At 42.3% G+C, this 22,254-nt stretch overlaps 1 pseudogene; it reads left to right on the plus strand.

Annotated features, from left to right (window-relative positions):
* Positions 1-18,502: 18,502 nt before the first annotated feature.
* LOC148027729 (putative MYST-like histone acetyltransferase 1 pseudogene) lies at positions 18,503-18,973 on the plus strand (annotated as a pseudogene).
* The last annotated feature ends 3,281 nt before the right edge of the window (positions 18,974-22,254 follow it).

A 22,254-nucleotide genomic window follows, 5' to 3' on the forward strand; every position in this document is an offset into this window, starting at 1 on the left:
GGAACGACCTCTCTATCACAACAAAAGAACAATGAACTTTTGAATGATAGTGTGGCAATTATGCCAAAATGGAAAGGCCAGTCCTTTGAGAGTTTAACTTGCTGGTGAATCCTAGAGCATGACAGGGAAAGTAAGCTATCTATTGCTACAGGAGAGGTAGACAGTTTCGCCAAAGAAGGCTGAACATGAAGCCGTTTGTTGCATTTGCCCAGCTTGCTTACAGACGAGAATAGCCATTACCCTAATCTCTATTAACACCTAAAGAAGAGTGGAGACAGGTTTGAGGAAGTCCATCGATGGAAAGAACCAGCTTCACCTTTATAACTTCCAGAGTATCTTGCACTCAGCTGAACCATAGCTAAATTCTGCCAAGCTGATTGATCTGTTTAACACGATCCTGGCTCTGCTGAAAACTTGCATAGGCATTGAGAAATAAAGAAGAAGAGCAAAGTCTTCATACTGAAGTTGCTCAGAAAGGATTTGACAAGGTTCTTTCAATTGGCAATTGTTGTAATTTACTTGACAAGCAATTTAGTGAACTTTGGCATCAAAATTTTGAGTTCTTCTTGTTAGCTCTTCCCTTGCTACAACTTGAACCCCGTGTTCTGCAGCTCTTGCACGAACTCTACGACATTTCTGGTGAACCTGACGTGAAAGTGCTGCGTCACTTTTCAGCAAGATGGGAGACTTGCAAGAAGAGATGACAGATGACAATGTCATGAAGAACCTGTTTCAGTCATTTACCACTTATATGCAGCAACAAGCTCACGCGAAACGTGATAGTGATGCCATGGATGCCTTGAAAGCTGTCCAACAGGAGATGAAGCAGTTTAATGGCCAGCAAGTGTCAACTTACTTGCATTTGTATGAAGAAAAGATGAAGTTTTTTGGGGTATCTCAAGATGTTTGGAGCCACTACTTCTTGCGGATCGTGGTGCGCGCTCTTGAAGTCCGAATTTCAGAAATTCAAGAAACACATGCAGGTTGGGCAGAGTTTAAGAAGGCATTAAAAGATGAATATTTCTTGGAGGATACAGGTCTTATGAATCGCAGGAATTTCTTAGCATGGGTTTCTATGCCTAGTAAGGGAATTTCAGTTCCCACTCTTCTGCGAGAGTTTGAGAGCCGCTATGATCAGTTGGATGGAACTGAGCAGCAAGCTTTGGAGATGCAGAAAGTGGAGTTATTTTTACAAGCTGCTGATGCTGATTTACAGGAAAAGTTGGATGATCTTTTGGAAGATCAAGCTACTGATTCAGGTTTAAAGACCGAGTGGAGACATGTCATTGATGCTGTGAATGCTCTTGTTAAGAAGCAACGCGGAGAGTACGATTGCATCGTAATACAGGATCAGTTTCTGAAAAATCCTTGGAGACTTCTTCTTCTACCCCTGCTGCATCTTCTTTGCCTAAGCCTACTCCTCCTGTTGTGAATCGACCAGTTCCTGCTACTCCAGTGCCCTTATCTGTAGATGATGTTATTAAAGGCTTGGCAGATTTGACGATTGAAGCAGTCAAAGCTGAAGTTGGTAAGTTAAAAGAGCAACTTATGTCAGTACCTGCTGTAGCACCTGCTCCAACGACTACTTTTCCAGCTGGTCAAAGAAAAGGGAGACGATGTATTTGGTGCGATAGTACAGAGCACCAACACTGCAGAGATTGTGATGCTTTTCAGGAAGCGCGTAAGAAGAATGTAGTGTTCTGGGGACAAGATGGGAAGATATGGCTGACAGAGACTGGCGCTCCTCTTGACACGAACTTTGGTAAGGGAGGCATGAAAAAGCTTGTTGATGATATGGTTGTGCGATCAGCTTATGTGAGTGTTAGAGGAGATGCTTCAGCTTATGGAGTCCAGCTTGAGCAGAAATCAGATGGAGGCTCTGCTTTATGGTCCTCTGCCTTGGAGATAGCGAGAAGAGAGAAAGTTCAGGCATCTACTATGACTTGTGTGGGCTCTAGCATCCGAGGAGAAACGGGATGGGATTCTCCTGTTGACAGGTATTCTATTTTTGCTTATATGGCTAAAACACAGGGTTTAGATGCCATGGTTGAGGAAAAGAGAAGAAGAGATGAGGAGGGTCCCAGCACCTCCAAAAAGACTAGAGGAGGTGACTTTGTTTCACCACCTATTACAGCTCCACCTATGTCAAGTTCTCCAGCTCAATCAGGTCCTGAACAACCTATGGGAGACAAGCAGATGAAAGAGAAGAGGCAACCAAGAAAGGAGCCAGGATTCAAGCTCTTCTCAGACCTTGATATGCAGACAGATATGAGTAAGATTTTTCATGAAATAATTTTGAATAGTGAAGTCACTTTTACTGTTGGAGAAGCTCTTGGGATTGCTAGAAGAGAAATACAGGATCAGATGCAAGATCTTTTGCGGAGGAAACGACATGCAATGGAAGGACCTGCTTTACAGGGATTGTGGCATGGAGCTCTTGGGGAAGAGCATGATGATGCAGTGATGGTTGAGAATGCTTCTGTTAATCCGCAATTGGAGAAAATAGTTCAGCCTATGTAGTATGAAGATGATGATACCCCTATTCTCATTCCTCGCAGCCATTTTTCACGAAGTCATTGGGCTAGAGCAACCACTGAGACGGTGGTAAGGATTGGAGAGAAACAAATTCCTTTGATCGCTTAAGTCGATCATGGTTCTGAGGTTAATCTTATTGCTCGAGGTGTTTATGAGAGTGGCAAGTGGCCTATGGATGCAGAGCATGGCTGGCGCATGAGGGCCGCCAATAATACTTCTGGTGATATGTATACTGCTTGTCCGAGTATCAGAATTTCTATTGGTAATGTTGAAGAGGATTATCATTGCTTTGTTCAGGATTCTTGCTCTTATCCGATTATTCTTGGACAGCCTTTCATTACAGAAGCAAGAATGGAAACGAAAGTGATGGATGACGGGTCAGCTTATGCGCGGATATGCAGTAAAGATGGTACGCGAGCTGTTCAGTTTATGACTGTTGGGGTAAATCATCCGAGAAACAGGGACTCCTTGCGTGAGGCACCACTACCTGCAAAGGAGTTGGATTTTCATTAGGTACCGCTGTCTTGCAAGACGCCAGTGGTACGGAGCGGAGAAAAGAGGAGATCTCGCCTCCTGGCAGCCAGTCTTTCTCCAATAATTTTGTTGGTTTTTCTTCAGATAGTTCAGTGAGTTATCAGAAAATTTCAGATTTGCCTAGAGCTGCCAGGCAGTACATTGGTCGTAAGGAGAAAGAGTTGAAGAATGCAGGTATTTTGCAAGCAGAAGAGCATGTAGATGGATTGTATGAAGGGATGTCTTATGCAGATACATTGTTTGAGATGGGAGCAATGCTGAAAACTGATGTATGTAAGGGTTCAAAGATCATACCTGTGCAAACCTTGGATATGTTTCAGGAAATTTATGGTTTTATGCTGAAAACAGAGTTAGATGCTGAGAAAACTCAGCAAACTGAATTTATGGCTGATCTTGATCAGCTAACAGAGTTGCAGAGGGCTGAAACCTTTCAGCCAACAGAGTTAAATGCTGGAAAAATTCAGCATATGGAGTATGAGGCTGCACCCATGCAGTCCATAGAGCCGAGGGCTGAATCCATTCAGCCAACAGAGTTGAATGCTGAAAAATTTCAGCATACAGAGTTTCAGGCTGCACCCATGCAGTCCATAGAGCAAAGGGCTGAAATTTTTCAGCCAACAGAGTTGAGAGTTGCTGAAAATTTGCAGAAATTGCAGCAAAGAAAAGAGTGCTTTAATGATGCCAAGGTTGACACAAAATATAAAACAGTTGATAAGAAGATTAAGCCGGTTGCAGGGCCGCTTCCTCTTGATAGTGATGAGCAGATTGAAAAAGCTATGAAGCAGCCTATGTTGAGAGATCATGCGAATATTAGACATAAATTTACAGCTGAAACTCTTGCAGAATTGAAGATTGGAAATGATGAATTCTTGCTTCCAGTGGAAAAAGAATGGTTTAGAGAGATGCTTGGACGTCATGGTAAGGCATTTGCTTTCTTCCCACATGAAATTGGCTGCATTAGTCCCGAATTGGTTGCATCTATGGTCATCTTCACTGTTCCTCATGTACCATGGAATATACGTCCTATACATGTGCCTAAAGCACACTTGCCAAAGCTGATAGAGTTGCTGAATGAGAAGATTAAGATGGGGATTTTAGAATCCTCTTCTGCACCCTATTCTAACAGGTGGTTTACTGTACCAAAGAAGAATGGTACTTTGAGATTTATTTAGGATATGTAGCCCGTGAACAAAGTGACAATCAGGAATGTGGGAACAGGTCCAGTTGTGGATGAATTTGCTAAGGCTTTTGCAGGACGAGCCATCTATTCTCTAGGTGACTTGTATTCAGGTTATGATCAGTTTCAGCTTGCCTTGGAAAGCAGGGATATTACTACTATGCGGACACCTATTGGTCTTGTGAGGATGTGTACCTTGCCTCAAGGTGCCACAAACTCAGTTGCTCTTATGATGAATGCTATGCATAGAGTTCTACGAGACTATATTCCGCAGTATACCATGCCTTTCCTAGATGATGTGCTTATTAAGGATTGTGCAGAAGAAGAAAATAATGAAAGTCTTGATTTGCGTGGATGTAGACAGTTTGTGGCTGACCACTTGGTTGCTTGTGAGCAAATATTGACACGATTAGAGGAGGTAAACTTGACTCTTTCAGGGCTGAAATCTGTCTTTGGTGTTAATGAAGTCATCATAGTTGGGCATATGGTTGGATATTATGGCAGGAAGCCTTCACTTGCAAATGTGGATGCCATAAGCAGGATTGCAGAGTATTGCTCGACTACTTCAGAGGTGTGGAGATTTGTGGGAGCTTGTGTATTTTACATGATTTGGATTCCTCATTTTGCTCATATAGCAGATGCTCTCTATCAGCTGCTTCGAAAGGGGCAGAAATTTCATTGGGATGAGAAGCATTCGAAAGCCATGCGTAAACTCAAGAAGCTGTTACAGTCAGCTCCTACTCTTTGCAAGGCGGATTATCAGTGTGGACGGCCGATCATGTTGATAGTTGATACTAGCCCTATTGGCATAGGTTGGGCAGTGGGACAGGATGATGCTGATGGAAATAGATATGCAATCCGCTTTGGAGCTAAAGTTCTTAATGAGCGACAGAGGAGATATCCACAAATCAAAAGAGAGTTGTGGGGAGTAGTTACTGCACTGAAGTGTGATAAAGGGTATTTCATTGGAGCTTCAGTTGTTGTGGAAACAGATTGTTTGCCTTTGCTTGGCATGATTACTAGTTGCTCGACTCCAGATATAGCGATGCTTCGGTGGATTGCCTATATCAAATCATTGAATCCAGAATTTCGACACATAGCAGGGAAAGATAATCCAGTTGCTGACATGCTATCTAGAGCGAGATATGAGGATGAGGAGTCAATGCTTGCAGAAGATGATGAGACAGAGCTTGCAGCTTTTGTTCTTGTTCATGATTGTCATGTACCTACTGTTGAAGCCTTTATTGAAGAACTTTATGTTGATGAGTGGCTGCAAATTGGACAGTATCTAAGTTCATTGACTCAAAGAGCTGATTGGACAGATGATGAATTCAAGGAAATCAAAAGGAAGGCTTATGGGTATTTCTTGAAAGATGGTTTTCTTTGGAAGCATCCAAAGAAGAGAGGTGGCTTGCCCTTGAGAGTAGTTTGTGATGTAGCGATGCAGATACAGATTATGCGAGAGTTTCATGAGAGCTCATGGGCTGGACATAGAGGTGTGTGGGCTACCTATGAGAAAATCAAAGAAAGATACTGGTGGAAAGGAATGTATAAAGATGTTTCTCACTTTGTGGAGACTTGCAGGGACTGCCAGCTTTACTCTTTAGTGCGACATCGTGATGAGTTGCATCCGACTTATCCACTATGTATGCATTATAAGTGGGTGGTAGACTTGGTTACTTTGCCAGTGGGACTTTGGCAGATGAGATATCTTGTCTTGGCTAGGGAGGATCTTACAAACTATGTTGAAGGCAGATCTTTGCGGACAAAGACCACCACTACAGTATGTAAATTCTTGTTGGAAGAAATATTTTGCAGGTATGGATGTATAGGCAAGATTACAGCTGATCGTGGAGAGCTAGATGCAGATGAAGCTAGAGAATTTTTCTCACGGCTTGGGATTAAATTGGCTCTTACTACTGCCTATAATCCAGAGGGAAATGGCAAGAGTGAAAGAGGACATCCGCCGATAGTTAAAGCATTGGCAAAAGCTTGTAGAGGTCGGATTGGGGATTGGCCGAGATTACTACCTTTTGCGTTGTGGGCTGATCGCTCTACACATAGTGTGACTACTGGATACATGCCTGCAGAGTTGATGTATGGGCAAAAACCTGTCATGCCTACAGAAATTTGTGCTCTCACTTGGAGTTTTCTTCCATGGCATGAGAATTTATCAAGGGAGGAGCTTCTAGCTCTACGGATTCGTCAACTAGAGAGAAGAACAGAAGATGTGCAGCTAGCAGTTGATCGTTTGAAAGCAGCCCGACTCAGAAACAAGGACAGGTTTGATTTAAGACATCGCTTGAGGCCTAGAGCCATAAAAGAAGGAGATTGGATTCTAGTCTACGACAGTAGTCTAGAGAATTAGCATAGTAGTATGAGAAAAATGATTCAAAGATGGTTTGGACCATATGAGGTGAAACAGGTTTTTGACAATGGTACCTATGAGTTGGCTGAATTAGATGGAACAGTATTGAGGGTGCCCATTACTGGAAAACGAGTCAAGATTTTCAAGAGAAGAGAAGATAAAGAATATGCACTTGAAGCATTGACAGAAGAAGAGCAGGTAGAAGAAAGTCAAGCAGAAGAAGCAGAGAATATGGATGAAGAAGCTGATGGAGAAACAGGTCTACTAGAAACAGAAGAAGGACTCGACCTGTTTGTGGATTTGAATGATCCTCGATAGTTGGCTCATCCGGAGGATGCGCAGGTTTAGAGGGGGTGGATGTCGTGCTGTTGCGCATCCGAGCCGTATACATCTCCATTTCTTTTGTTGTGCATTTGTGTTATTTTCTGCGTGTGATTCATTGTGTGTGAGATGCATTATGATAATCCGCATCTAATGTATATATTCCGTTAGTGTGTGTGTATGATTTTGTTTGGATGCATGATGTGTGTGTGTTAGAAAAATATGAAAAACTGATGCCAAAGGACATTATCAAGCTGATAACTTCAATGATGATCTCTAAGAAAAGTACAGGGAATTATGGAATCAAAGGAAGGTTTGTGGAAGCGATCATCTAAGTTCAAAAGTTTCCATGACATAGAGTTGAAGGAAGTCTCTCAAAAGCTGCTTAAGCGAGCAAAGCACTAGTGAAACACCAAGGGAGCATTTTTCCATCCAATTTTCAAGGCCGAAGTCGAAGTTTATGCGCAGATTACTCATTGTAAAGCTGACTGTCAAAGGGGCAATGCAGGACTTCAAAGATAAACCTCAAAGTCAAAATCAATGTTGGTGCTTAGATCTTGTAAGGGTGTAAAGAAACTATCTTGTCAAAGAGGAGGTTTTTTTAATCCCTGTTCAACTAAAAGAGGAGAAGGGGAGACTAATTTGATTTAAAAACCATTTTTGGAGGGAAAAAGCATCTTTCGGGTAAAAAAAAAGCAAGGGATTTTTAAGGCGCCTTTGAAAGAGGAATCTGGATTCTGGGGGGGATGGCCACGTCCTGGAACCTTGCTTCCCCTTCTGGATAGTGAGGATCTTGAGCTCTAGGGCCAGCTCTGTTCTGAACCATGTATGGATTGGGCTTTAAGATTCCGTGTGATCAGATATTCTTCTTGCAATTATGATACAGGGCTGTACAGGATAGAGGCTAAATCTTTCATCTATGATGCTAGTGAAGAGGATCTCTCCGGGAGAGGAAAGGAGGATTGACCATTGTGACTTCAACAAACACTGAGGACGGGATGAAGCAGAGATTATGAGATAGACCACAAGAGCCATCAAGTTGTCTGAGCAGAATACATGCGGATCAGAGGCCGAAAGCGTCATAGATAATGTATGTTGATGCTGGGCAATTGATTGTTGTCCGTGAGCTGAATCTCGCTATGCTGTGCCTCTGTAATTCTGTGGTCTCTTGCCTCAGAATTTTCTGCTATTACTGCCGCTTCTTGTCCAGAAGATGGATCAACATACAATGCTACTACGGCTAAAAAAAAAATCATCGACAGTCTGCTGCTTTATTTTGGAACAGGTTTTCATCCTTCATATGCAGGAGGCAGACACAGCGGAGATCCTTTGGCTTTCTTCACCGTTTCAAGCATGGCCGTTTTCCCTTCCAATTCCTAAAATCAGATGTGTAGAGATTAATTTATGAAGTTGTTTGGAACCCAGCTGCAGTCTGTGTTAGGAAACAATGTCAACAACCAGAAAACAGGAGGAAAAAGCTGCCAAAGTATTGAAGTTTGAGGCCTTCTTTGAACAAAAACTAAAGCCTGACCTTGTTCGGGTCATATCAGAGAGGGTCAAGGTAATAGAGCAGTAAAAGATATTCTCAGATTTGTCCAAGACTATCAAACTTTTGCAGCAAAACCGAATCAAGAAGTTGAAAACCCTGATAAATTTGGGCTCAGAAGTTTATGCATAAGCCGAAGTGTCTGACACAAGTAAAATCTTTGTGGATATAGGTCTTGGTTTCCATGTTGAGTTTACTTGATCTGAAGCTCTGCAGTTTATTACAGTAAAGCAAGAAAGGATGTCCAGAAATATCCGCGCCCTCCGATCATCTTCAATGCTCCTCGACCCTCAATGTGTTGATGATGGGCGACTGGGGAAAATTGCTTCTCCCAGCTCACTCAACAGATGATTGGGCTGAAGATTTTGGCATGTTAGAGACAACATTGAGAAAACCTCAGTATTGAGGATTTTTTTTTTCTGCCACAGGATTACTTCAGTTATGCCTATTTCGTTTACTTTAAACAGTTGAAGGTCCAGCGGGGCAGAGAGAAGTGGATATTTAACAGGGAACGACCTCTCTATCACACCAAAAGAACAATAAACTTTTGAATGATAGTGTGGCAATTATGCCAAAATGGAAAGGACAGTCCTTTGAGAGTTTAACTTGCTGGTGAATCCTGGAGCATGACAGGGAAAGTAAGCTATATATTGCTGTAGGAGAGGTAGATAGTTTCGCCAAAGAAGACTGAACAGGAAGCCGTTTGTTGCATTTGCCCAGCTTGCTTACAGACGAGAATAGCCATTACCCTAATCTCTATTAACACCTAAAGAAGAGTGGAGACAGGTTTGAGGAAGTCCATCGATGGAAAGAACCAGCTTCACCTTTATAACTTCCAGAGTATCTTGCACTCAGCTGAACCATAGCTAAATTTTGCCAAGCTGATTGATCTGTTTAGCACGATCCTGGCTCTACTGAAAGCTTGTACATGCATTGAGAAATAAAGAAGAAGAGCAAAGTCTTCATATTGAAGTTGCTCAGAAAGGATTTGACAAGGTTCTTTCAATTGGCAATTGTTGTAATTTACTTGACAAGCAATTTAGTGAACTTTGGCATCAAAATTTTGAGTTCTTCTTATTAGCTCTTCCCTTGCTACAACTTGAACCCCGTGTTCTGCAGCTCTTGCACGAACTCTACGACATTTCTGGTGAACCCGACGTGAAAGTGCTGCATCAGTTTTCAGCAAGATGGAAGACTCGCAAGAAGAGATGACAGATGACAATGTCATGAAGAACCTCTTTCAGTCATTTACCACTTATATGCAGCAGCAAGCTCACACGAAACGTGATAGTGATGCCATGGATGCCTTGAAAGCTGTCCAACAGGAGATGAAGCAGTTTAATGGCCAGCAAATGTCAACTTACTTGCATTTGTATGAAGAAAAGATGAAGTTTTTTGGGGTTTCTCAAGATGTTTGGAGCCGCTACTTCTTGCGGATCGTGGTGCGCGCTCTTGAAGTTCGAATTTCAGAAAGTCAAGAAACACATGTAGGTTGGGCAGAGTTTAAGAAGGCATTAAAAGATGAATATTTCCTGGAGGATACAGGTCTTATGAATCGCAGGAATTTCTTAGCATGGGTTTCTATGTCTAATAAGGGACTTTCAGTTACCGCTCTTCTGCGAGAGTTTGAGAGCCGCTATGATCAGTTGGATGGAACTGAGCACAGCAAGCTTTGGAGATGTAGAAAGTGGAGTTATTTTTACAAGCTGCTGATGCTGATTTACAGGAAAAGTTGGATGATCTTTTGGAAGATCAAGCTACTGATTCAGGTTTAAAGACCGAGTGGAGACATGTCATTGATGCTGTGAATGCTCTTGTTAAGAAGCAGCGCAGGAGAGTACGATTGCATCGTAATACAGGATCAGTTTCTGAAAAATCCTTGGAGACTTCTTCTTCTACCCCTGTTGCATCTTCTTTGCCTAAGCCTACTCCTCCTGTTGTGAATCCACCAGTTCCTGCTGCTCCAGTGCCCTTATCTGTAGATGATGTTATTAAAGGCTTGGCAGATTTGACGATTGAAGCAGTCAAAGCTGAAGTTGGTAAGTTAAAAGAGCAACTTATGTCAGTACCTGCTGTAGCACCTGCTCTAGCGACTGCTTTTCCAGCTGGTCAAAGAAAAGGGAGATGATGTATTTGGTGCGATAGTACAGAGCACCAACACTGCAGAGATTGTGATGCTTTTCAGGAAGCGCGTAAGAAGAATGTAGTGTTCTGGGGACAAGATGGGAAGATATGGCTGACAGAGACTGGCGCTCCTCTTGACACGAACTTTGGTAAGGGAGGCATGAAAAAGCTTGTTGATAATATGGCTGCCTGATCAGCTTATGTGAGTGTTAGAGGAGATGCTTCAGCTTATGGAGTCTAGCTTGAGCAGAAATCAGATGGAGACTCTGCTTTATGGTCCTCTGCCTTGGAGATAGCGAGAAGAGGGAAAGTTCAGGCATCTACTATGACTTGTGTGGGCTCCAGCATCCGAGGAGAAACGGGATGGGATTCTCCTGTTGACAGGTATTCTATTTTTGCTTATATGGCTAAAACACAGGGTTTAGATGCCATGGTTGAGGAAAAGAGAAGAAGAGATGAGGAGGGTCCCAGCACCTCCAAAAAGACTAGAGGGGGTGACTTTGTTTCACCACCTGTTACAGCTCCATCTATGTCAAGTTCTCCAGCTCAATTAGGTCTTGAACAACCTATGGGAGACAAGCAGATGAAAGAGAAGAGGCAACCAAGAAAGGAGCCAGGATTCAAGCTCTTGTCAGACCTTGATATGCAGACGGATATGAGTAAGATTTTTCATGAAAGAATTTTGAATAGTGAACTCACTTTTACTATTGGAGAAGCTCTTGGGATTGCTAGAAGAGAAATACAGGATCAGATGCAGGATCTTTTGCGGAGGAAACGACATGCAATGGAAGGACCTGCTTTACAGGGATTGTGGCATGGAGCTCTTGGGGAAGAGCATGATGATGCAGTGATGGTTGAGAATGCTTCTGTTAATCCGCAATTGGAGAAAATAGTTCAGCCTATGTAGTATGAAGATGATGATACCCCTATTCTCATTCCTCGCAGTCATTTTTCACGAAGTCATTGGGCTAGAGCAACCACTGAGACGGTGGTAAGGATTGGAGAGAAACAAATTCCTTTGATCACTTTAGTCGATCATGGTTCTGAGATTAATCTTATTGCTCGAGGTGTTTATGAGAGTGGCAAGTGGCCTATGGATGCAGAGCATGGCTGGCGCATGAGAGCCGCCAATAATACTTCTGGTGATATGTATGCTGCTTGTCCGAGTATCAGAATTTCTATTGGTAATGTTGAAGAGGATTATCATTGCTTTGTTCAGGATTCTTGCTCTTATCCGATTATTCTTGGACAGCCTTTCATTACAGAAGCAAGAATGGAAACGAAAGTGATGGATGACGGGTCAGCTTATGCGCGGATACACAGTAAAGATGGTATGTGAGCTGTTCAGTTTATGACTGTTGGGGTAAATCATCCAAGAAACAGGGACTCCTTGCGTGAGGCACCACTACCTGCAAAGGAGTTGGATTTTCATTAGGTACCGCTGTCTTGCGAGACGCCAGTGATACGGAGCGGAGAAAAGAGGAGATCTCGCCTCCTGGCAGCCAGTCTTTCTCCAATAATTTTGTTGGTTTTTCTTTAGATAGTTCAGTGAGTTATCAGAAAATTTCAGATTTGCCTAGAGCTGCCAGGCAGTACATTGGTCGTAAGGAGAAAGAGTTGAAGAATGCAGGTATTTTGCAAGCAGAAGAGCATGTAGATGGATTGTATGAAGGGATGTCTTATGCAGATACATTGTTTGAGATGGGAACAATGCTGAAAACTGATGTATGTAAGGGTTCAAAGATCATACATGTGCAAACCTTGGATATGTTTCAGGAAATTTCTGGTTTTATGCTGAAAACAGAGTTAGAGGCTGAGAAAACTCAGCAAACTGAATTTATGGCTGATCTTGATCAGCTAACAGAGTTGCAGAGGGCTGAAACCTTTCAGCCAACAGAGTTAAATGCTGGAAAAATTCAGCATATGGAGTATGAGGCTGCACCCATGCAGTCCATAGAGCCGAGGGCTAAATCCATTCAGCCAACAGAGTTGAATGCTGAAAAATTTCAGCATACAGAGTTTCAGGCTGCACCCATGCAGTCCATAGAGCAAAGAGCTGAAATTTTTCAGCCAACAGAGTTGAGAGTTGTTGAAAATTTGCAAAAATTGCAGCAAAGAAAAGAGTGCTTGAATGATGCCAAGGTTGACACAAAATATAAAACAGTTGATAAGAAGGTTAAGCCAGTTGCAAGGCCGCTTCCTCCTGATAGTGATGAGCAGATTGAAAAAGCTATGAAGCAGCCTATGTTGAGAGATCCTGCAAATATTGGACATAAATTTACAGCTGAAACTCTTGTAGAATTGAAGATTGGAAATGATGAATTCTTGCTTCCAGTGGAAAAAGAATGGTTTAGAGAGATGCTTGGACGTCATGGTAAGGCATTTGCTTTCTTCCCACATGAAATTGGCTGCATTAGTCCCGAATTGGTTGCACCTATGGTCATCTTCACTGTTCCTCATGTACCATGGAATATACGTCCTATACATGTGCCTAAAGCACACTTGCCAAAGCTGATAGAGTTGCTGAATGAGAAGATTAAGATGGGGATTTTAGAACCCTCTTCTGCACCCTATTCTAACAGGTAGTTTACTGTACCAAAGAAGAATGGTACTTTGAGATTTATTCAGGATATGCAGCCTGTGAACAAAGTGACAATCAGGAATGTGGGAACAGGTCCAGTTGTGGATGAATTTGCTGAGGCTTTTGCAGGACGAGCTATCTATTCTCTAGGTGACTTGTATTCAGGTTATGATCAGTTTCAGCTTGCCTTGGAAAGCAGGGATATTACTACTATGCGGACACCTATTGGTCTTGTGAGGATGTGTACCTTGCCTCAAGGTGCCACAAACTCAGTTGCTCATATGATGAATGCTATGCATAGAGTTCTACGAGACTATATTCCGCAGTATACCATGCCTTTCCTAGATGATGTGCCTATTAAGGATTGTGCAGAAGAAGAAAAGAATGAAAGTCTTGATTTGCGTGGATGTAGACAGTTTGTGACTGACCACTTGGTTGCTTGTGAGCAAATATTGACACGATTAGAGGAGGTAAACTTGACTCTTTCAGGGCTGAAATCTGTCTTTGGTGTTAATGAAGTCATCATAGTTGGGCATATGGTTGGATATTATGGCAGGAAGCCTTCACCTGCAAAGGTGGATGCCATAAGCAGGATTGCAGACTATTGCTCAACTACTTCAGAGGTGCGGAGATTTGTGGGAGCTTGTATATTTTACATGATTTGGATTCCTCGTTTTGCTCATATAGCAGATGCTCTCTATCAGCTGCTTCGAAAGGGGCAGAAATTTCATTGGGATGAGAAGCATTCGAAAGCCATGCGTAAACTCAAGAAGCTGTTACAGTCAGCTCCTACTCTTCGCAAGGCGGATTATCAGTGTGGACGGCTGATCATGTTGACAGTTGATACTAGCCCTATTGGCATAGATTGGGCAGTGGGACAGGATGATGCTGATGGAAATAGATATGCAATCTGCTTTGGAGCTAAAGTTCTTAATGAGCGATAGAGGAGATATCCGCAGATCAAAAGAGAGTTGTGGGGAGTAGTTACTGCACTGAAGTGTGATAAAGGGTATTTCATTGGAGCTTCAGTTGTTGTGGAAACAGATTGTTTGCCTTTGCTTGGCATGATTACTAGTTGCTCGACTAGCGAGATATGAGGATGAGGAGTCAATGCTTGCAGAAGATGATGAGACAGAGCTTGCAGCTTCTGTTCTTGTTCATGATTGTCATGTATCTACTGTTGAAGCCTTTATTGAAGAACTTTATGTTGATGAGTGGCTACAAATTGGACAGTATCTAAGTTCATTGACTCGAAGAGCTGATTGGATAGATGATGAATTCAAGAAAATCAGAAGGAAAGCTTATGGGTATTTCTTGAAAGATGGTTTTCTTTGGAAGCATCCAAAGAAGAGAGGTGGCTTGCCCTTGAGAGTAGTTTGTGATGTAGTGATGCAGATACAGATTATGCGAGAGTTTCATGAGAGCTCATGGGTTGGACATAGAGGTGTGTGGGCTACCTATGAGAAAATCAAAGAAAGATACTGGTGGAAAGGAATGTATAAAGATGTTTCTCACTTTGTGGAGACTTGCAGGGACTGCCAGCTTTACTCTTTAGTGCGACATCGTGATGAGTTGCATCCGGCTTATCCACTATGTATGCATTATAAGTGGGTGGTAGACTTGGTTACTTTGCCAGTGGGACTTTGGCAGATGAGATATCTTGTCTTGGCTAGGGAGGATCTTACAAACTATGTTGAAGGCAGATCTTTGCGGACAAAGACCACCACTACAGTATGTAAATTCTTGTTGGAAGAAATATTTTGCAGGTATGGATGTATAGGCAAGATTACAGCTGATCGTGGAGAGCTAGATGCAGATGAAGCTAGAGAATTTTTCTCACGGCTTGGGATTAAATTGGCTCTTACTACTGCCTATAATCCAGAGGAAAATGGTAAGAGTGAAAGAGGACATCTGCCGATAGTTAAAGCATTGGCAAAAGCTTGTAGAGGTCGGATTGGGGATTGGCCGAGATTACTACCTTTTGCGTTGTGGGCTGATCGCTCTACACATAGTGTGACTACTGGATACATGCCTGCAGAGTTGATGTATGGGCAAAAACCTGTCATGCCTACAGAAATTTGTGCTCTCACTTGGAGTTTTCTTCCATGGCATGAGAATTTATCAAGGGAGGAGCTTCTAGCTCTACGGATTCGTCAACTAGAGAGAAGAACAGAAGATGTGCAGCTAGCAGTTGATCGTTTGAAAGCAGCCCGACTCAGAAACAAGGACAGGTTTGATTTAAGGCATCGCTTGAGGCCTAGAGCCATAAAAGAAGGAGATTGGGTTCTAGTCTACGACAGTAGTCTAGAGAATTAGCATAGTAGTATGAGAAAAATGATTCAAAGATGGTTTGGACCGTATGAGGTGAAACAGGTTTTTGACAATGGTACCTATGAGTTGGCTGAATTAGATGGAACAATATTGAGGGTGCCCATTGCTGGAAAACGAGTCAAGATTTTCAAGAGAAGAGAGGCATCAAAAATTTGAGTTCTTCTTGTTAGCTCTTCCCTTGCTACAACTTGAACCCCGTGTTTTGCAGCTCTTGCACGAACTCTACGACAACGTGTCACCTATTCTTTAGGTGACTTGTATTCGGGATATGATCAGTTTCAGCTGGCCTTGGAAAGCAGGGACCTAACCACTATGAGAACTCCTATTGCGCTTGTCAGGATGTGTACCTTGCCTCAAGGCGCCACTAATTATGTTGCGTATATGATGAATGCCATGCATAAGGTCCTTCGTGAGTACATACCTCAGCTTATCATGCCTTTCTTGGATGATGTGCCCATTAAGGGTGTGTAGAAGAAGAGAAGAATGAGAGTCTAAATGAGCAGGGATGCAGATAGTTTGTGGCTGATCATGTGGCTGATCATATTGCAGCTTGTGAAAAGATTTTGGCGAGGTTAGATGTATTGACAGTTGACACTAGTCCAATTGGCATAGGTTGGGCAGTGGGTCAAGATGATGCTGATGGAAACATGTATGCTATTCGGTTTGGGGTGAAAGTCCTTAACGAGAAACAGAGGAGGTATCTGCAAATCAAGAGGGAATTACTAGGGATTTTTACGGCTCTTAAATATGACAAGGAGTATTTTATTGGAGCCACAGTAGTGGTAGAGACAAATTGCTTGCCATTAATAGGTATGATTACGAGTTGCTCTACTCCGAATATAGCTATGCTGAGATGGATCACATACATCAAGTCATTAAATCCAGAATTTAAACACATAGCAGGGAAGGATAATCCAGTGGCGGATATGCTGTCTAGAGCCAGAAATGATGATGAGGAGACACTACTTGCAAAAGAGGATGATGCAAAAATTTCAGCCGCTATGGTTGATCATGTTTGCCATGTCTATGATATTGTTTCCCTTTAATAGAAGAACTCTATGTTGGAGATTGGTTGCAGATTGGCAAGTACCTTAGTACACTAAGAAAAAGAGATGAATGGACAGATGAAGAGTTCAAGAAGATCAGAAGAAAAGCCTATGATTATTTTCTCAAGGACAGATTTCTTTGGAAGCACCCGAAGAAAAGAGGTGGATTACCCTTGCGGGTTGTCTGCAATAAAGAGACCCAGTTACAGGTGATGAGAGAGTTTCATGAGAGTCCTTGGGCTGGTCATAGAGGAGTGTGGGCTACTTATGAGAAAATCAAGGAAAAATATTGGTAGAAAGGCATGTACATAGATGTTTCTTGCTTTGTAGAGACTTGCAGAGACTATCAGATGTATTCCGTAGTGCATCATCGAGACGAGCTTCACCCGACCTATCCACTATGCATTCATTATAAGTGGGTAGTTGACTTGGTTACTATGCCGATGGGTCTATGGCAGATGAGATATATTGTATTGGCTAGAGAGGATCTTACCAATCATGTTGAGGGCAGACCTTTGAGAACGAAGACCACTAGTGCAGTGTGTAAGTTCTTATTGGAAGAAATTTTCTGCAGGTATGGCTGTGTGGGTAAGATCACTGCAGATCACGGTGAATTAGATGCAGATAAAGCTAGGGAGTTTTTCTCTCAACTAGGAATCAAGTTGGCTCTAACCACATCATACAATCTAGAGGGAAATGGAAAGAGTGAAAGAGGGCATCCGTCGATAGTGAAAGCATTAGCCAAAGCATGCAGAGGACGGATTGGAGAATGGCCGAGACTTCTACCATTTACTTTGTGGGCTGATCATACGACTCACAGTGTTACCACAGGATATATGCCTGTAGAGTTTATGTATGGTCAGAAACCGGTTATGCTGAGATTGAGACTTGTGCTTTGACTTGGTCAGTTTTACCTTGGCAGGAGGATTTGACAAGAGAGGAGCTCTTAGCTCTTTGGATCCGGTAGTTGGAGAGCAGAGGATATTCAGCTAGCTATTGACAGGTTGAAGGTTGCTAGACTTAGAAATAAGGACAGGTTTGACAGCAGGCATCGCTTGCAGCCTAGAGTAATAGAAGAGGGAGACTAGGTATTAGTCTTTGATAGCAGCCTTGAAAATCAGCATACTGCACTTCGGAAGATGGTGAAAAGATGGTTTGGGCCGTACATAGTCAGACATGTCTTCGACAATGCAACATATGAGCTGACAGAATTGGATGGGATAGTGCTTAGAGTGCCCATTGCACGACAAAGAATCAAGATTTTCAAGAAAAGAGATGATGAGGATTATGCATTAGAAGAATTTGCAAGAGAAGAGCAACGAGAAGAAAATCCAGTAGAAGAGACAGATGATATGACAGATAACCTTGCTGATATACCGAAAATAGACAATGAAGAAACTCTAGTAGAAGAGACAGATGATATGACAGATAACCTTGCTGATATACCAAAAATAGACAATGAAGAGATTGATTTGTATGTGGATCTTGACGACAATGATCATGGGTAGTTGGCCCATCTGAAGGATGTGGAGGATCAGAGGGGGTGGATGTCGTGCTACTGTGTATCCGAGGTGTGGAATTCACCAAAAAGGTTGTGTGTGTGACATTCGTGTTTTGTATATACCTAGTCATTGTGTTTGCATTTTGTTCTATGTGTGGCTTGTGTGTTTGTGTGTGTATGAACCCTAGTTTTTCCATTAGTGTGTTTCGAGTTATCGTCTCAAAACCGTGTGTGTGCTAGGACTTCGTTCCATTGTAAATAATATTATATGTGTGCATTTATCTCTACGTGTGTGTGAATGAATCCTTGTGTGTGTGTGTGTGTGTGTGTGTGTGTGTGTCAAAAATATTTTAAAAAAAAACCGATGCCAAGGTAGTTTGCTGAAGCTGTTAAAGCAGTACAAGAAATCCTGGATCTAAGATAAGAAGAAATACAAGAATGCCCTACAAGTGGACGACTAGGAGACTTGATGAATGGGTGAAGCAGGATCAGTTGGAACTTGATTCTACCGAACATGAGGGAGATGAAAAAGTTGATGATAAGGCTGGGATCTTAAAGATGACTCGCCATCAAAAACGCAAAATTGATGAGACGCATGTAGAGGAGGGACATGAAGATTTTGATAGTTCAAGTCTACGCGAATATGAAGAATTCACAAAGGTGAAAAACATTGGCAAGATAGAGCTTGGGAAGTATGAGATTGACACATGGTACTTCTCACCATTTCCACCAGAGTATAACGATTGTGATAAGCTATATTTCTATGAGTTTTGCCTCAATTTTATGAAGCGCAAGGAGAAGCTCACAAGGCACATTAAAAAATGTGACTTGAAGCATCCTCTTGGGGATGAAAAATACCGATATGGAACTTTGTCCATGTTTGAGGTCAGCCCTTCCAAGTTTTGGTAGCTCAGGAGGAGGAGACAGACAACAAGACTTAGAAGGACTGTGCCACATGTCGACTCACTTGATGTCGAGTCCATGGAAGTATATGGAGCCACACACCATGACAACAAGAATCACACTTTTGCAACTACCCTTCGGCTTGCTTTTCAGACAATCGGCATTGTTTATGGTGACATGGGTACCAGCCCTCTTTATGTTTATAGCAGTGCCTTCAATGAACTCGAAATTGGGTGTTGCTAACATACAGACAAAGTATGACTTCCTCCAAGCTTTGTTTAGTCGACGGTCTCCACGAGCCCAAGTGCTTGAACCATCTCCTGGAGCTTCCCTAGTAAGCCTTTTGTTAAAGCTTAAACATGGATATAGCAAGTTATTTTTTATTTTGTAAAGGTGGAATGGGGGCTGATCCCTGCTTTTCCAGTGATGAATCCTGGATTTTATGGCCAGTTTCATTGATCCAGTGGGAGGAAACACTCTGATATGTGTAAAGAAGAAGAACAACCTGTCTTGAGAAGAAGAGGAACAGCCCGTCCTGAGGAGAAGAAGAACAGCCTGTCCTGAGGAGAACAGCCATCCTGGGGAGAAGAAAAACAGTCGTCTTGGGGAGAATTAGGACAGTCATCCTTGGGAGAATAACAGCAATAATTACAACTGGTACTTGAGCTTGGGAAATAGTATGTTCTCCCATACAGTGCTAATAGATATGGTCTAAAAAGCTTTTGAATTGGAAACCCCTCATCCAGATGTTGCAAAGCTTTCTTCTAGTCCAGATGATGGCGTGTCAATGCTTCATGAAGAGCAGTGTACAGATGCTCATTCCACAGCAACTTTCTCTGGAATTAAGTACCATCAGTCCTTGAACCATACCATCAAACTATCTTGAAGGAAGAAGTCGTGTTGTCCAAATTTCCAGCTCATCGATTGCTATTTCTGTTTCTGATGCCTGTATTGCTTATTCACTCAATTGATCTTTTATCTTGAAATTTGTCAAGGTCCTCTGTGGACGCGACTTTGTTTTTGAAAACCCTTTGACAATGACGAGACATTCATTTGGGAGATTAAGGTCTTCTGTCATCAATGTTTGCAGATTTTGACGAGAGCCCCTGTAGTCTTTAATGATGAAGGTGGGATGGTGCCGTCAGTTCATCCACTAAATATGTTGAATTTCGACTATTATAATTACGAATAGGGGAGTTCTGGATGGCTAACTGTGTAAACCCATTGTGGACGTACACATTATATTTTGATGGGGCGTCCAGGGGCCCTAATAAAATAGGGAGCGTTGGAGTAGTTATCCGAGATCCTCGATGTAGAGTTACAATGAAATTAGTTGCTTATCTCGGGGTTGGATTCACTAACAATATGGCGGAGTATAAAGCCTTGATTATGGGACTGAATATTGCCAAGAAAGGTGGTATTTGGTAGTTGTTAGTAAAAGGGGATTCCTAGCTGATCTTAAATCAATTCAATGGGACATATATAGTCCGAAATCCCATCCTTCGTATGTATCATCGCACTGCTATAACCCTACTTGATGAATTTGAGAGCGTCTCTCTTCAAGTGATTCCACGTTATTGGAATCAGTTTGCAGATTCATTAGCCAATTTTTCTTATGAAGAGGACCTCTTCTTCAATTGTGGTCCTAGTCCGCATGTTGTTATTGATAATGAGATCGGACTTGGTCGCTTGTGGGGAATTTTATCAGACCATGCGTTATATGGCAGGCCATGGTTGATATGGGTAATGCGAAGAGTAGCCAAGACCTATCTACCACTATTATCTTGGACCCACATGTTGATTCGACGACATGTTATGTGTACACCTCTTGTTATGTATGCAGGAGGTATGGGTCACAACTCGATACATTTAGTTTAGGGCTACGAGCCCTATTTTTCCCCTTGGAATAGAGTGTATTTTTGTATATCTACCTTCTTCCAAAGAGGGATTTATATGAGCTGGTTGTTTGATTTCTTTAGGCCAAGAGGGCTAGTCGTTATAAGGATTTAATGTTTGATTTCTTTAGGTCAAGAGGGCCAGCTGTTTTAAGGGTTTAATTTTTTATTTCTTTAGGCCAAGAGGGCCAGTTATTGTGCAGCACAAATGTGCTATTCCTTTAGGCCAAGAGGGCACTATGTCTATTTGGTGTAGGTATGTTCTAATGACCCTGTTTTGCTGACCTACTAGGCGACTGATCTAGGAGGTCCTATTAGTGTGAGGCAGTTAGAGAAGCCTAGTAAAAACACCCAAAAGGAAAAACCCTAAATATTTGAAAGAAAATATATGAATATATGGAGGTGTGTAACTAACACCTAAAACAATAAAAAAGAGAAGAAAGAAAAATCTTTGAGCAGTTGTTTATCACCTTGCGAAGGCCTGGTAGGTTCTTGGGGACGAGACAAGACCCAGTGCCAATGCCTTGTCTTCCTAGGGGTGCCAACTGGCTGGAAAGCAAAGAATAAAATTGGGTTGGAGCAAAAATAAAAGTGAGCATTAGAAAAGGATTAAGTGTCGCCTTGCGAGGGCTTGGTAGGTTCTTGGGTACCAAGACAGGACTTGAGGCCGATGCCTTGTTCTCATTGGGTCACTACGCTCAGCTCCCTCCTTTTTACATGCCCGAGTATGGAAAATACGAGGTTACGGGACCAATGTGCTAAAAGATAATATGTGTTGATCAGGCTATAGGAGTCCTCGCCTAGTAGGAGCTCCTAGTTGAGTTGTCCTTAGTCGGGTATGTAGTTCAGACCACCACTTAGGATGACCTCTTGGATAGTTCTTTTTATCTTGGCCATGTTGGAGTAGCAAGCTAGTGCCTAGCTCTTGCCTCTTATCAGTTTATGCTAGGCCTACTCCTTGTGGATTTCATGTCTTGGTTTTCTCAGGGGGTAGGGTGAGAGATGTGATGTGTTTTGTTGTGTATCTGTTGTATCAGCTTGATGCTCTTTGTGGTTGTGTATATGTGCAGATTCATTCATGGGATCCGACGGGCTGAGTCGCCCTAACCCGTGATCGCCAATGACATATGATTTTTTATGCCCCGAAGTGCTTAAAAATAGCCAAAAAATCCAAATTTTAGGGGAAAAATAGACTTCGTCGAAAGTGGCAGCCACAATCAGTACGATTTTAAGCGGCAATGCCCAAAAAGTGCTTAAAAGAGCCACTAGACGGTGGTCTGTGAATTGTCATAATTTTACGGCATGTCAAATGACACTTTGGAAGATGCCCGCTAGTGGGGGATTTTGAGACAGTCAAGCAAAAATTTCCAGATCGTGAATCGGACACTGGAC

This window comes from Lygodium microphyllum, chromosome 12 (assembly GCF_053477565.2).
Source record: "Lygodium microphyllum isolate KBCC chromosome 12, Lygodium_microphyllum_v1.1.10, whole genome shotgun sequence".
Lineage (NCBI taxonomy): Eukaryota > Viridiplantae > Streptophyta > Polypodiopsida > Schizaeales > Lygodiaceae > Lygodium > Lygodium microphyllum.